Genomic DNA, 14140 nt, shown 5'->3' with positions numbered 1-14140 from the left:
GTTTTCTAAAACTTGGTTACTTGATCCTGAGAGCTGTTTCTATCTTGTACTCCATCCTGATAACCTACCCAAGTCCCAGCCTTGCTTTTTCAAGAGCCACTAAGTGAGATATTCTTGCCCCAAGCATTAGTCTGTTTCCCAGACCTTGCTTCCTGCCAGCAGAATCAATTTCATTCATTCAATAATGTACATGTGGCTACTATGAGCCAGGATTTGTTCTTGTTGCTAACTGTAACCCTAACTTTCTTTCTTAGATGGCTTTTTTCATTTGTTTATTTTTAATAGTTTTTTTTTTTTTTTAAAGTAGAAAGGAAACCCTGGTGGTATAGTGGTTAAGAGCTACAGCAGTTCAAATTCACCAGGTGCTTCTTGGAAACTCTATGGAGCAGTTCTACTCTGTCCTACAGGGTCACTATGAGCGGAAATCGACTCAACAGCATTAGGTTTTTTAGCGTAGAAAAAGGAAAAGGAAAAAGAATCACTTCTCTCATGAAACTTACATTCATTAGCATGAGAACGCTGGATGGGACCCTGTCTTAATTATGTTCACTCAAAGGAATTATTCTAGTGATGAGAGCTCTAAGACACGAGGCAGGAGCAGGTAGTGTCAGGCCCCTAGATCAGGGAGAGGGCTTGGGAAGACCACTCTCTAGGAGGCTTTCAAATCATTGTAGGGGGGCAGTCACTTGCTTTACTCCTGTATAACACTTAGAAAATGATTCTTAGCTTTTTGGGGGTCTCAGTTTGCTTTAAGAATCTGGTAAAACTTATGGCTTACACCTTAGAATAATGCCCATAGATTGCCTGATGATGAGCCATAAGACCCTAGGACCCATGGACTCCAAATTAAGGACCCTCCGTCCAGGGCCAGCTCTCTGTGAAATCATTATTTTCTTCAGAAGAGCCAAATTCTGGGGCTCAGCTGGGTTGCGTACTTATCTTTATTTGGGAAGCCAACACACAAGAGAGGCAGTGCCTTGAAGAGTGTTCTGCACTGCCCATGTGCCAAGATCTGGGAGCATCTTGTGGTCATGCCAAGATATGAAAGTTTGCTTTGTGGAAGTTTAATCAAATGTAAATGTACAGTCCCAATTAGGATGCTGTTTCCATACATCTGGCTTATAATTAATTTTCACATTTCCTGCTATACGGTCTTTACTTCAAATGAGACATAATTATAAGGGAGGGATTGAAGCAAAGATCGGTCAGGTCTGGATTCTTGCCTCATTCCCTTAGAATAGCAGCTTGAACATGCTTCTCCCCCTTTGACATTGCTGCTGAGGACACATTCCAGACTGGGGCATGCCTTGTTGGGTCTTGCTCTTAAACCAGCTTTTTCTCTTCATCTGTTTCTCCCCGTGAATTTCAGGAAGCCACAATAAATACTGTGGTATTTATAGTTTTGAAAACAATAACAAACAATGGGCTGCAGGTGTCAGATGTTTGGCTCCCAGATAATTTGCCAATGGCTGGAATGCCTTAGAAATGAATTCTTTTGAGTTATTTCTAGAAATTCTTAAAAGTTGTTTCACATTAGCCATGAGGAGGGTGTATCATGTATTTTAACACTTAGACTGAGACGTTTGATAAGGACAAATTTCTCTAAGCCTATTATTCGGCGTTAGAGTATTTTTATGCAACTCTATGGAATATATGGGGTCCCTGAGTGGTGCAGTAAATGTGCTATGTTGCTAACCAAAATGTTGGTGGTTCAGGTCTACCCAGAGGTGTGTTGAAAGAAAGTCCTTGCAATCTATTTCCCAAAAAAACAGCCATTGAAAACCCTATGGATCACAGTTCTACTCTGACACACATGGGTCACCATGAGTCAGAAATGACTCAAGGGCAACTGATATGGGGCATATAGTGGGCATGTGACTCTTGTTTAAAAGTGGTTATAAACATGGCTATAGGGCTATACAACTTTGTAAACCAGGGCATTAAGCTTTTACTATGTGTAACATCATGCTTGCTGCTGGGCGGTGTGAACGGTTAAGTGCTTGGTTGCTAATCTAAAGGTTGGTGGTTTGAGCCCACTCAGTGGAGCCAGGGAAGAAAGGCTTGGCAATCTGCTTCTGTAAAGATTACAGTCCAGAAAACTCTATGGAACAGTCCTCTTCTGTAACATGTGGGGTCTCCATGAGTCAGAACTGACTCAAGGGCAATGTTTTTTTTTTTTTTTTTTTAAACATTATACTGAGAACTAGTTTATCAGAGTGCCATCAGCAGTGTAGTTTTGACTGGGAACAGTCTAATACTGGGTGTACTGTTTATGGGTGTGTTGAGGGAAGGAAGGCAGGTTGATCAATCTGAAGACATGAGCCCCTTGGAGCAGGTCTTTCTGGTACACATTGAAAGTAGGAAGTGACTTGCCGAAACGGGCTGTTGGTCCTGCCCTAACACTGCTCACCTCAGTTTGCCGTTGTGCACAGGGTCCCCATGATAATAAATCACAGTGAGAAGCGAAGCACTGGCAGAAATCTACAGATCTCTAGGTATCTGGCAAGGATTATCTTCTTAATTAAAACAAAATGGACCATATTAAAATCATTTTGTCAAATGCTATGCTGGACTTGGTCCATAAGGAGTTGAAATCTGTTAAAATATTAGAGAAAAAAAGTAAAATTTACACCTTTTGCCAGGTGTTTTCATCCAGCACATTCTCCTGGCAGAGTTTTGTTTTAGACTAAGACCCCCTGTGCTTCTGTTGCAAACCTAGTGAGGGAAGCTTTCAAAGGAATTCTTTGAACACAGGGAAAATAAAACGAAAATGAACTTACGTAGGTAACTTGCCCAGACACTGGTTGATTTAAGGTTGTGACATTATTTTAAATCTATTTCCAACACTCCCTTCACAATTTTTGAAGGGCAAGGTAGGACCTTTTAAATTGCTATATATGAACAATATTTTAGGGTGATCTTTCCCATTCGAAAAGCTTAGCTTTCCTAGATGCACAGTGTTTATTGACTTAAGTTCGTGTATAGAAAAGGAACTGAAAAGTGACAGAGGGAGATTTAATAAGAGAATTGTCTCCATAGCAGCTGTTTCCGTAATGAGCAAATGGTTTATGCTAACTAGCGCAAAAGGAAGACATAAAATCTTATTGGTTAAAAAAAGTGCAATTGATATTATTCTAAGACACATATTCCCATAAGTCACTATTCAGAAGCACCTGGGCCTAATCTAGTGCCTAAAATTGAAGATTCAGGAGCGAAGACACAGCTCCCTAGTTAAAGTATTTTGAGAATATCTTACCTTCAGGGGCTTTGTGTTAGAGCAGAGGCTAAGCTTAGTAATAAAAAATTCAGGAGCGAAGACACAGCTCCCTAGTTAAAGTATTTTGAGAATATCTTACCTTCAGGGGCTTTGTGTTAGAGCAGAGGCTAAGCTTAGTAATACAGTGGCTTAAATAAGATGGAAGCTTGTTCCTTTCTAATGTGTTTGTTCAGAGACAAGTGGTCCAGTGGGAAAGAGCTCTGCTGTCATCAATACACGGCTTTATCTCTGGTACCATGGCAGCTGCTCATGTTGTAGCAATGTATCAGGTAGCAGGAAGAGGGCAAAAACAGAAAATAGAGGGCAGGCAGCTTCTCTTAAGGAAGAAAGGCAGGAGAAAGGCACATCCCATTGACGAGAACTTGATGACATTGGTGTCTAGCTGAGTGGTCTTGGGACCTGATAAAACTGTAAGGGGGAAAAAAAAAAAAAACTCGGAAATGCTGGATAAAGCCCTACAAAATATTCTGCACATGCATAGGTGCTGGAAACTTAAAACCAGAGCAGTAATCCTGTAAGCTAATTTTGGAAATGCCCTTGGAGAGACGAGGGAGATGAGATGGATGTTAGTTACGGTTAATTTAGTATTATTATGGTAACAAAGGACTTGGTTTTTAATACCTATGTGGACCTTGAGACCTATTTGAAATAAGATTCCCTCACTTAGATGTAGGACCCTGAAAGGGCTGCAACTTCTGGAAAAAGGAAGACTAGAGAAAATGTTTTTTTCATTAGCAAAACTTGTTGGGGCTCTGGTTGGGGAAAAAAATAACTGCCTTAGAATTTGAATCATAACACTATACCTTCTATATGTTTAGGGTTCAAATTTACACTACCAGAGATATAATGAGTTTTTATACTTCTAATAACACTGAGGGTCCTAAAAGAAGTAAAGAAAAATCCACTCTGCAATGATGTTTCCATAACCCATACCTCAGTAAATGCTTGCAGACACTATCAGCATCCCTAGAGATGAGCTATGAATAAAAAATTACAAATTGCACAGGGAATCCATCCACTATAAACAAGAGTCAGAAGACAGCCAATGGCAAGATTCGATCCCAAGAACTTGAGATGACTGGATAACTTGAAAGAGAATTAAAAGTAAATTTTAAATGATTATAGACATAAAAAATTAAAACGCTAAGGCAAGAATAATATCCTATTAAAAGATAAGCAGCTTTGATTTAAAAAACCAGATAAAATTTCTAGAAATGAGAAGGAAAGATATTACAATTAAAAATTCAGCAGATTTGTTAAACAGATTGTTGTTGTTGTTAGATGCTGCCGAGTCGGTTCCAACTCATAGAACCGTATGTACAACAGAATGAAACAGTGCCCAGTCCTGTGCCATCCTCACAATCATTGCTATGTTTGAGCCCATTGTTGCAGCCACTATGTCAATCCATCTCGTTGAGGGTCTTCCGCTTTTTCAATGACCCTCTACTTTACCAAGTATGATGTCTTTCTCCAGGAACTGATTCATGTCCAAAGTATGTGAGACAAGTCTCGTCATCCTTGCTTCCAAAGAGCACTCTGGCTGTATTTCTTCCAAGACAGGTTTGTTCACTCTTCTGGCAGTCCGTCGTATAGTCAAGACTCTTTGCCAACAGTGTGATTCAAAGGTATTCGTTCTTCTTTGGTCTTCCTTATTCATTATCCAGCTTTCACATGCATATGAGGCGATTGAAAATACCATGGCTTGGGTCAGATATGTCTTAGTCTTCAAGGTGACATCTTTGCTTTTTAACACTTTAAAGAGGTCTTTTGCAGCAAATTTGTCCAATGTGATATGTTATTTGATTTCTTGACTGGTGCTCCATGGACATTGATTGTTACTCCAAGTAAATGAGATATTGAGGATCAAATATTGATTCTCAGTGGTTTGGTACTTTTGATGTAGTTTGACAGTCATTTAATGATGTAATCAGCTCCAAAATGAGATCTGATATAATGTAATCATCTCCATAATGGAATCTGCTGTGAGTAGCCAATCAATTGAAAGGGAGTTTCCTTGGGGGTGTGGCATGCATCCAATACAGGTAAACTTTATGACAAGGGCTGCGGGCTTTTGCTTGCTCTGGATTCTGCAGCTGGCTCCTGTATATATGATCTCTGGTTCTTGGGACTTGACCTAGTATCTTACCTGCTGATCTTAGGATTTGTCAGCCTCTGCAGCCTGAGAGCAAGAGGCTTGTTGATCCAAGTAAAATGAAATCCTTGATAATATTTTCTCTGTTTATCATGATGTCATTTATGTTAAACATATTAGAGGACCTAGAAACAGATTTGTGTTTAAATGGAAGTTAATACAAGCTAAAGGTGTCAACATAATTGAATAAATGAGGAGAGGGTAGGAGATGGGTCAATGTAATTCTTAAATAATAAATTATCCAAATGGAAAAAAATGTAAAAGTAGATTCTTGTCTTAGAGGAATCATATAATTAAATTCCAGATAGGCTAAAGCGCTAAATGGAAAAATTAAAATTGTAAGAGTATTCAAAGACTACACAGGAGAATACGTTCACCATATCAAGATGGGGGAAATTACATCAATAAGTCACATAAAACATAAACCATAAAGGAAAATCCTGATAAATTTGAGTTACAAACTTGGGATATGAATCAGAGATACTGTAAACAATGGGGAGGGTGGAGCCATAGCTGACAGAAAATACCTCTAATCCAAATAACTAGGAAAGGATTAGTGTGCATAATATATTAAAAACTCCTAATCCTCACCCGAAATCAGGAAAATGCAATGTAAAGCAACAGTAAAATACTATTTCTCATCCATCGAGACTGAGCAAAAGAATACTAAGAGTTTAAGAGTACGTGAACAATAGGTAACTCTCATACATAGTACTTGTACTGCTTATTTGGAGAACAATTTCCAATATTTATGTCAGTAATGGTGGACAGGTTTTAGTGTGGCTTCCAGACTAAGACCAGGAAGAAAGGCTGGGGAATCTACTGAAAAATAGGCAATAAAAACTCTATGGATCACAATATCATCTGAAGTAGTGCTGAAAGATGAGCTTTCCTAGGCTGGAAAGCACTCAAAATACACAGTGGCTGCAACAATGGACTAGAGCATACCAATGATTGTGAAGAAGACGCAGGACAGGACAGTATTTCATTCTGTTATACATGGGCCACCATGGGTCAGAATCAACTCAGTGACACCAACAATAACAACAAAATGACAGTAATGTTGAAGTGTATACCAGAAATACCATTTCCCTACTTTTGAAAGGGTACTTTCCAGAGGAGAGCAGAGCTTCCCCATTGGAACGCTGGGCAGGGGAGAGTCTGGAAGGGCTTTGGGTGGCTGGTCACTCCCAGTTGTGAACAGTCTCATGGTTTCCAAATTTCTTTTAGTTTACCTCAGCGTGCCTCATGAATAGTATCATTTTCTGTGTGTGCCAAGTGAAAAAATTTACAAACAGACGTACATAAGAATGTTTATTTCAACAATATGAGTAAAATATTGGTTAAGGTTATGTGTCAACTTGGCTAGGCCATGATTTCCAGTGGTTTGGCAGATATTATGTAATCATCCTCCATTTTGTGATCTGACGTGGGTACCCAATCAGTTGTAAGGGGAGTTTCCTTGAGGGCGTGGCCTGCATCCAGTATATATGGATGTTCTGGCAAAACTCACTCTCCCTTGATCGTGCATCTGACTCATCAACCTCTTACCTCCAGTTCTTGTGATGTGAGCCAGCAGCCTGCTGCCTAACCTGCAGATTTTGGATTTGGCAGCCCCGAACACCAAATACCAAATGAGTCAGGAGAAGCCTCCAGCCTGCCGCTGACCCACAAATATGGGACTTGCCAGCCTCCACAATTGCGTGAACCATTTCCTTGAAATAAATCTCTCTGTATATTTATACATACGTTTCACTGGTTTTGCTCCTCCAGAGAACTCAGTCTAAGGCAACATAGAAATGACGAAAATGCCCGCCGACAGAAGAAAGGACAAATGATTTGTGTATTTTTTTTTACAGTGAGAATACTCTACAGATGTGAAAATGAAGGAAAAAATGGTATAGGTATTAACATGAATACATCTCAAAAACATAATGATTTATCAGGTACAATAACCTTTTTCACTTTTTTTTTATTGTGGTAAGCATATAGGTAACCTATTACCATTTCAACAGTCTTCACATGTACAGTTCAGTGACGTTAATTACCTTCATCATGTTGTTCAACCACCACCGTTAACCACTCCCAAAGTACTTATATAAAAGTTCAAGGATCTGCAAAATCATGCCATGTAATGTTTATTGAATTCACAAGTATATAATAAGAGGCATACATTATATTATTATCCATTTTTGACTATATGATTGAAAGATAACACATGTCCAAAAAAAGGCATTCTGGCAGCTAAGATTTTTTCCCCTTAAAGCAATTAAAAGGTTTGAAAGAGAAATGAAAACAGAATAATTCTCTCTCTCTGCTTCCATGCTGTTTAAAGCCTTATCTTTCTAACACCTAAGGAGCCCTGGTGGAGCAGTGGTTAAAGTGCTTGAACGCTAACTGAAAGCTTGCGAGTTCAAACCCACTATTTGCTCCACAGGAGAAAGACATGGCAGTCTGCTTCTGTAAAGACTTACAGCCTTGGAAACTCTATAGGGCGTGTCCTCTAGGGTCTCTGTGAATTGAAATCCATTCGATGGTGGTTTTTTTTTTTTCTGACACCGAAAATAACTATACCACCCTCAATAACTTGTCCCACTTTGAGCAACTTTAAAGGATGATCCTATTTCCACATTGAAGAGACCTTGATTACAGGTACACACACTAAAGGAGTCCTGGTAGTGCAATGGTTAAGTGCTCTGCTACTGTCCAAGAGGGTGATGGCTAGAACCCACCCAGCTGCTCCATAGGAGATAGACAGCATTATGCTCCCTAGAGATTACAGCCTAGGAAACCCTATGGGGGCAGTTCTGCTGTTTCACATGGGGTCACTATTAGTCAGAATTGAGTCTATGACACACAACAACAATAACAGAACTGCTGCCGGAGCAATATGTTTTCAGTCTGGCAGCATTGGGCTAGTGTCATGGGCTCCTTACAAAGCTTCTTCATCTGTACATTAAAGCTGGCCACCCAAGATGCACCCAAGGACTTACTGCCCCCCCCTTTTTTTTTGCCTATTTTGAGTTTCTTGAGTGTCTTTGAATGTGATAAAAATTTATACTCCTCCAGTCTCTCCACCATTAACAAGAAAAACTCATACAACACACACACACACAATGGGCAAAGGATATACCTGGGCAATTCTGTGAAGAAAACCTTAAATTGACACGGAAATTATGAGGAGACGCTCACCTTCACAAGAATCAAGGCAATCCAATTTAAAGTAAGATCCCATCTTACATATGACATTGGCAAAAATTAATTTAACACCAAGTAGCATGAATTTGAGGGAAGAAGTCTTATAAACTATTGGTGGGAGTGTAGATGGTACAACTTTGAAGAATATTTTGTCTCTATCTTGTAAAGTTGAAGATACACGTACTGATAATTCCTCCATACCATACCTTAGATTCTACCCTAGAGGAGGGGGCATTGGTGGTTCAGTGGCAGAATTCCTACCTTCCCAACCAATGCACTTCATGGGCAGCCACCGTCTGCCAATGGAGGCTTAAGTGTGGCTATGATGCCAAACAAGTTTCGGTGGAGCTTCCAGGCAAAGGCAGACAAAGAAGAAAAGCCTGGCGATCTACTTATGAAAATCAGCCAGTGAAAACCCTGTGGAGCACAACACTTCAATCCTCAGATGATCATAGGGACGATATAGGAGAAGGCGGCATTTTGTTATGTTGTGTGTTAGGTTGCCATGTGTCGGGGGCTGACTCGATGGCAGCTAACAAGAACAACAACCCTAGGGGAACACTTACAAATGTGTGCAGACACTTGCACTTGCCAGTTACTGTAGCCCTGACTGTGATAGAGAAAAGAGTGAACACACCTAATGTCTCCTCAGAGGGAAATGGATATTTACAGTAATGAAAACAAGTTAGCTAAATCTGTAATTACCAAATTGGATAAATCTCTAAAACATGATATATAGTAATGAAAACGCTGCATTTATGTAAAATTTGGGTGAATATAAAATAGTTTCATTTGTAATGGATAACTACTTTTATAGGATCACTGTGAGTCAGAATCAACTCAGTGACAACGGTTTTGGGTTTTTTTTTGAACTTTTATAGTACAAGTACAGAAACGTGCATGGGAGTGATAAATACCAATACCAGTATGGTGGTCATCTTTGGGTAAAGAAGGAAGCATTCAGGGCTGGATTTAGCTCTAGCCACAATATCTTATTTATTTTTAAAACAATGTCTGAATCAAATACGGCAAAATATTAATAACTGTTAATCTTGGTAGACAGACAAGGGTCTATTATATTATTTTTAACATACTGTTTATAAAATAAATGTTTTATAATTTACAACTATTCAAAAGAATATGACATTAAAATATTTGGAAATATATAAAATGAAGTCTACAGTCACCTATGAACCCCTTGCACTTAGACCAACCTTTCTCAGCTCCAAGGGTAGCTGGTAGCAGGGGAGAGCTACCTCTCAGATCTTTCTGAATTATCTCAGGTTCATAGTTGTCTGGTTTATTTATACTTCATAGTTGTGTCCCTTTCCACTGAGTTGCAAGAGCTGAGAGGTAGGTGTCTGCCCTGTTTGTTGCATCTGGAGGATGACTGGTCCAGGCACCTGTCTCTTTATAACTAGTGGGACCACTACTTGAGTCTGAAAGTTTTTTTTTTTTTTATATTTTTATTGTGCTGTAAGTGAAAGTTTACAAATCAAGTCAGTCTCTCACACAAAAACTTATATACACCTTGCTACATACTCCCAGTTGCTCTCCCCCTAATAAGACAGCCCACTTTCTCCCTCCACTCCCTCTTTTTGTGTCCATTTCAGCAGCTTCTAACCTCCCTACCCTCTCATCTCCCCTCCAGGCCAGAGATGCCAACATAGTCTCAAGTGTCCACCTGATCCAAGAAGCTCACTTCTCACCAGCATCCCTCTCCAACCCACTGTCCAGTCCAATCCCTGTCTGAAGAGTTGGCTTTGGGAATGGTTCCTGTCCTGGGCCAACAGAGGGTCTGGGGGCCAGGACCACCGGAGTCCTTCTAGTCTTAGTCAGGCCATTAAGTCTGGTCTTTTTATGAGAATTTGGGGTCTGCATCCCACTGCTCTCCTGCTCCCTCAGGGGTTCTCTGTTGTGTTTCCTGTCAGGGCAGTCATTGGTTGTAGCCGGGCACCATCTAGTTCTTCTGGTCTCAGTCTGATGTAGTCTCTGGTTTATGTGGCCCTTTCTGCCTATTGGGCTTGTAATTACCTTGTGTCCTTGGTGTTCTTCATTCTCCTTTCATCCAGGCGGGTTGAGACCAATTGATGCATCTTAGATGGCTGCCTGCTAGCATTAAAACCCCAGACGCCACTCTCCAAAGTGGGATGCAGGATGTTTTCTTAATAGATTCTATTATGCCAGTTGACTTAGATGTCCCCTGAAACCATGGTCTCCAAACCCCCGCCCCTGCTCCCTGGCCTTCAAAGGAGTTTGAAAGCTTTTGAAAGCTTGAAAAAATGGCAGTATAGAATGATGGTCTTCAGATACCTGTCAGCATTTCTTTTGTTAAACAAGTGTCATTGATTGGGGCTGGAAGTACAAAATCCCCAGAGCAAATGAGAAAGAAATGAGAAGTTCCCAGTAGTTTGTCATCTGTCTAAGGAAGTGCGATTGCCTTTATTAGAATTTATTAGAGTAAGAAAATATCTATTATTAAAGGTTTTATTATCTGCTAGAGAGAGCCCTGGTGGTGCAGTGATTTGAACCCACTAGCCATTCCGAGGGACAAAGATGTGGCAGTCAGCTTCCATAAAGATTAAACCAAAAAATCAAACCCAAACCAGTTGCTATCGAGTAACCTTGGAAACTCTATGGGGCAGTTCTACTCTGTCCTATAGGATCTCCGTGAGTCAGAATTGATTCGACATCAGAGGTATTATCTGCAAAGATTCATTTTTTTCTTCTTTCAGGTGTTGTTTTCATACGGATGTGTCTGTATTTGCTTTTGGTGTGTGGCTGAAGCTGCAGAAAGGATGCTGCTAGTTCTCTGTCTGCCTGACTGTGTGTGTGAGGAAAAACTTTCCTTCATCAACTCACGGAAAAGAAGAAATTCAGACATCTATAATGTTCAGTTTGTGATAGTTTTCCTTTTGTATCTGTGGTCACCTTTATGAGTTAATTAATCATAGTTATTTGTCATTTGTTTTTTTTTATTTGTCATTTGTGGACACTTTAGGGAAATCTAATGAGAGTAGGCCTACCAAGAAAGGAAGGAAATGTTTGCAAATATTTTACAAATTCCAACTTGTTTTTTATAGCATCTCCCATTGCTGTTGAGTGAATTTTGATTCATAGCGACCCTACAGGACACAGTAGGACTGCCCCATAGGGTTTCCAAGGAGTGCCTGGTGGATTCGAACTGCCGACCTTTTGGTTAGCCACTGTAGCTCTTAACCACTATGCCACCAGGTTTTCCATAGACAGCATAAAATGTTGAGTTCTAAGAGGGCCTGCCTCACTTGGATTATATAATAATTGTATGAATAATCCTGAGTGTTTCAAATCCAGAATTGCAGATGGAATGGAAAGTAGGTAGCATGCGAATTCACTTCTGGCCTGGCCTATAGCTTCTTGACCTTTCGTAATTGTTACCCAAGAAATCAAAAGCCTTCTAAATGCATGACTTTTTTTCTCCTTTCTCTCAAAAGAAATACTGAAATCCCAGAAACACACAAATGAGCCAAATTAAGATGGGGGGAAAATTTTATGAGTCAACAAAGGGTGTTCAGCGTTGGTGCTGAGCCCCTAGCTCTGTTCTCAGTATGTCCAGTTAAATGATAGAGAAAAAGGCACATAAAATTAAAGGGGAATCTCTTTGGCCGTAAAACTCTTACTGAGGTCCCTAGATTGCTCATAAACTTGAGAGATTCTTCCATGGTGTGAATAGAAAATATTTTCTGACCAAATCAATTAGTATACCTTTGGCTGCCTTTGGAGAGGACCAAAATATTAAGTTTAAATAAGTTCTTGTTCTTTTGGATGATAGAAATTAATAAGTGATGATATAAATCTACAATATATAAATATAAGAGTTCCCAGAGAACAAAGAAATTAAACTTTTATGCTTAAAATATGCTGGCCCTTTAAGAAAAAAAAAATCTTTTCACAGACATTGCCAACGCAGGAAAATTCAGGTTGTGATAATTCAATGCCATGACTGAATGATGGATGACATTTAAGGCTATAAGAATATAATCCTATGTATTCAGCTAATCAGAATTAAAATAAGAGATGTCTTTTAGGAAAAAAAAAAAAGTATCAATTTCTTTGAACTCCAGATAAGGTTGTTCATCATTGACACAGAATACAAAAATATTGGGCCATCGCAGGGAATATATTATTATCTATATATAAAAAAAAAAAAGTCTATTTGCAGTATATGCCTAGTCTTATATTAGTGGTGGTATATGTACTATTTTATTATATACTGATATGGCTCATTATATTTTAAAAGTGAATTAGAAAACTTATATAATGTTACCTAAATATAATTTTTTTTAACTATATGGGTATTTATGTATTTTCAAACTCATGTTGTTTTTATGTGCCATTAAGTCAATTCTGACTCATATCGATGCTATAAGACTGAGAAAACTGCCCCAGAGGGTTTCCTAGGCTATAATCTTTACAACAGCAGATCGCCAGGTCTTTTCTCCCACAGAGCCACCAGTGGGTTCAAACCTCCAACCTTTCGGTTAGAACCTGAGCACTTATATGCCTTTTAGTGTGCCAGGACTGCTTTTCAAAACCAAACAATGTATTGCATTGGGCAAATCTGCTGCAAAAGACCTCTTTAAAGTGTTAAGAAGCAAAGATGGCACTTTGAGGAATAAGGCACCCCTGACCCAAGCCATGGCATTTTCAATCTCATATGCATATGAAAGCTGGAAAATGAATAAGGAAGACCAAAGAATTGATGCCTTTGAATCATGGTGTTGGTGAGAAATATTGAATATACCATGGACTGCCAGAAGAAGGAACAAATTTGTCTTGAAAGGACAACCAGAATGCTCCTTAGAAGCAAAGATGGCAAGACTTTGTCTCATGTACTTTGGACATGTTGTCGGGACGGTACAGTCCCTAGGGAGGGACATCCCACTTGGTAGGGTAGAGGGTCAGCAAAAAAAAGGAAGACCCTCAGCGAGATGGACTGACACAGTATTTACAACAATGGACTCAAACATAGCAAGATTGTGAGGATGGTGCAGGACTGGGCAGTGTTTCGTTTTGTTATACATAGGGTGGCTATGAGTTAGAACTGACTCAATGGTACGTAACAACAACAAATTATAAAAAATAAGAAAAAAATCTGACATGTTTACCCAAGTTATTACCATTTCTGGTGCTTTTCATTCCTTTGGGTAAATCCATATTTTCATGTGGTATCATTTTTCTTTCTGCCTGAAGCACTTCGTTTAATATGACTTGCAGGGTGGGTCTGCTTGTGATGAGTTCCTTCAGCCTTCGTATATTTGAAAAAGTCTATTTCACCTTCATTTTTGAACAATGTTTTCACTGGATATACACCTCTAGGTTGACAGATTTTTTTTTTTTCCTTTGGTAATTTAAAGATGCTGCTCCACTGTTTATTCACTTGCATTGTTTCTGATGAGACGTCTACTCTAATGTGTCATATGTTATGTGTGATGTGTTATTTTTCTCTGGGTGCTTTTAAGATTTTTCTTTTT

This window comes from Elephas maximus, chromosome 22 (genome assembly GCF_024166365.1).
Source record: "Elephas maximus indicus isolate mEleMax1 chromosome 22, mEleMax1 primary haplotype, whole genome shotgun sequence".
NCBI classification, from domain to species: Eukaryota; Metazoa; Chordata; class Mammalia; order Proboscidea; family Elephantidae; genus Elephas; species Elephas maximus.
The sequence above is the reverse complement of the archived record's forward strand: the minus strand, read 5'-3'. Positions refer to the sequence as shown.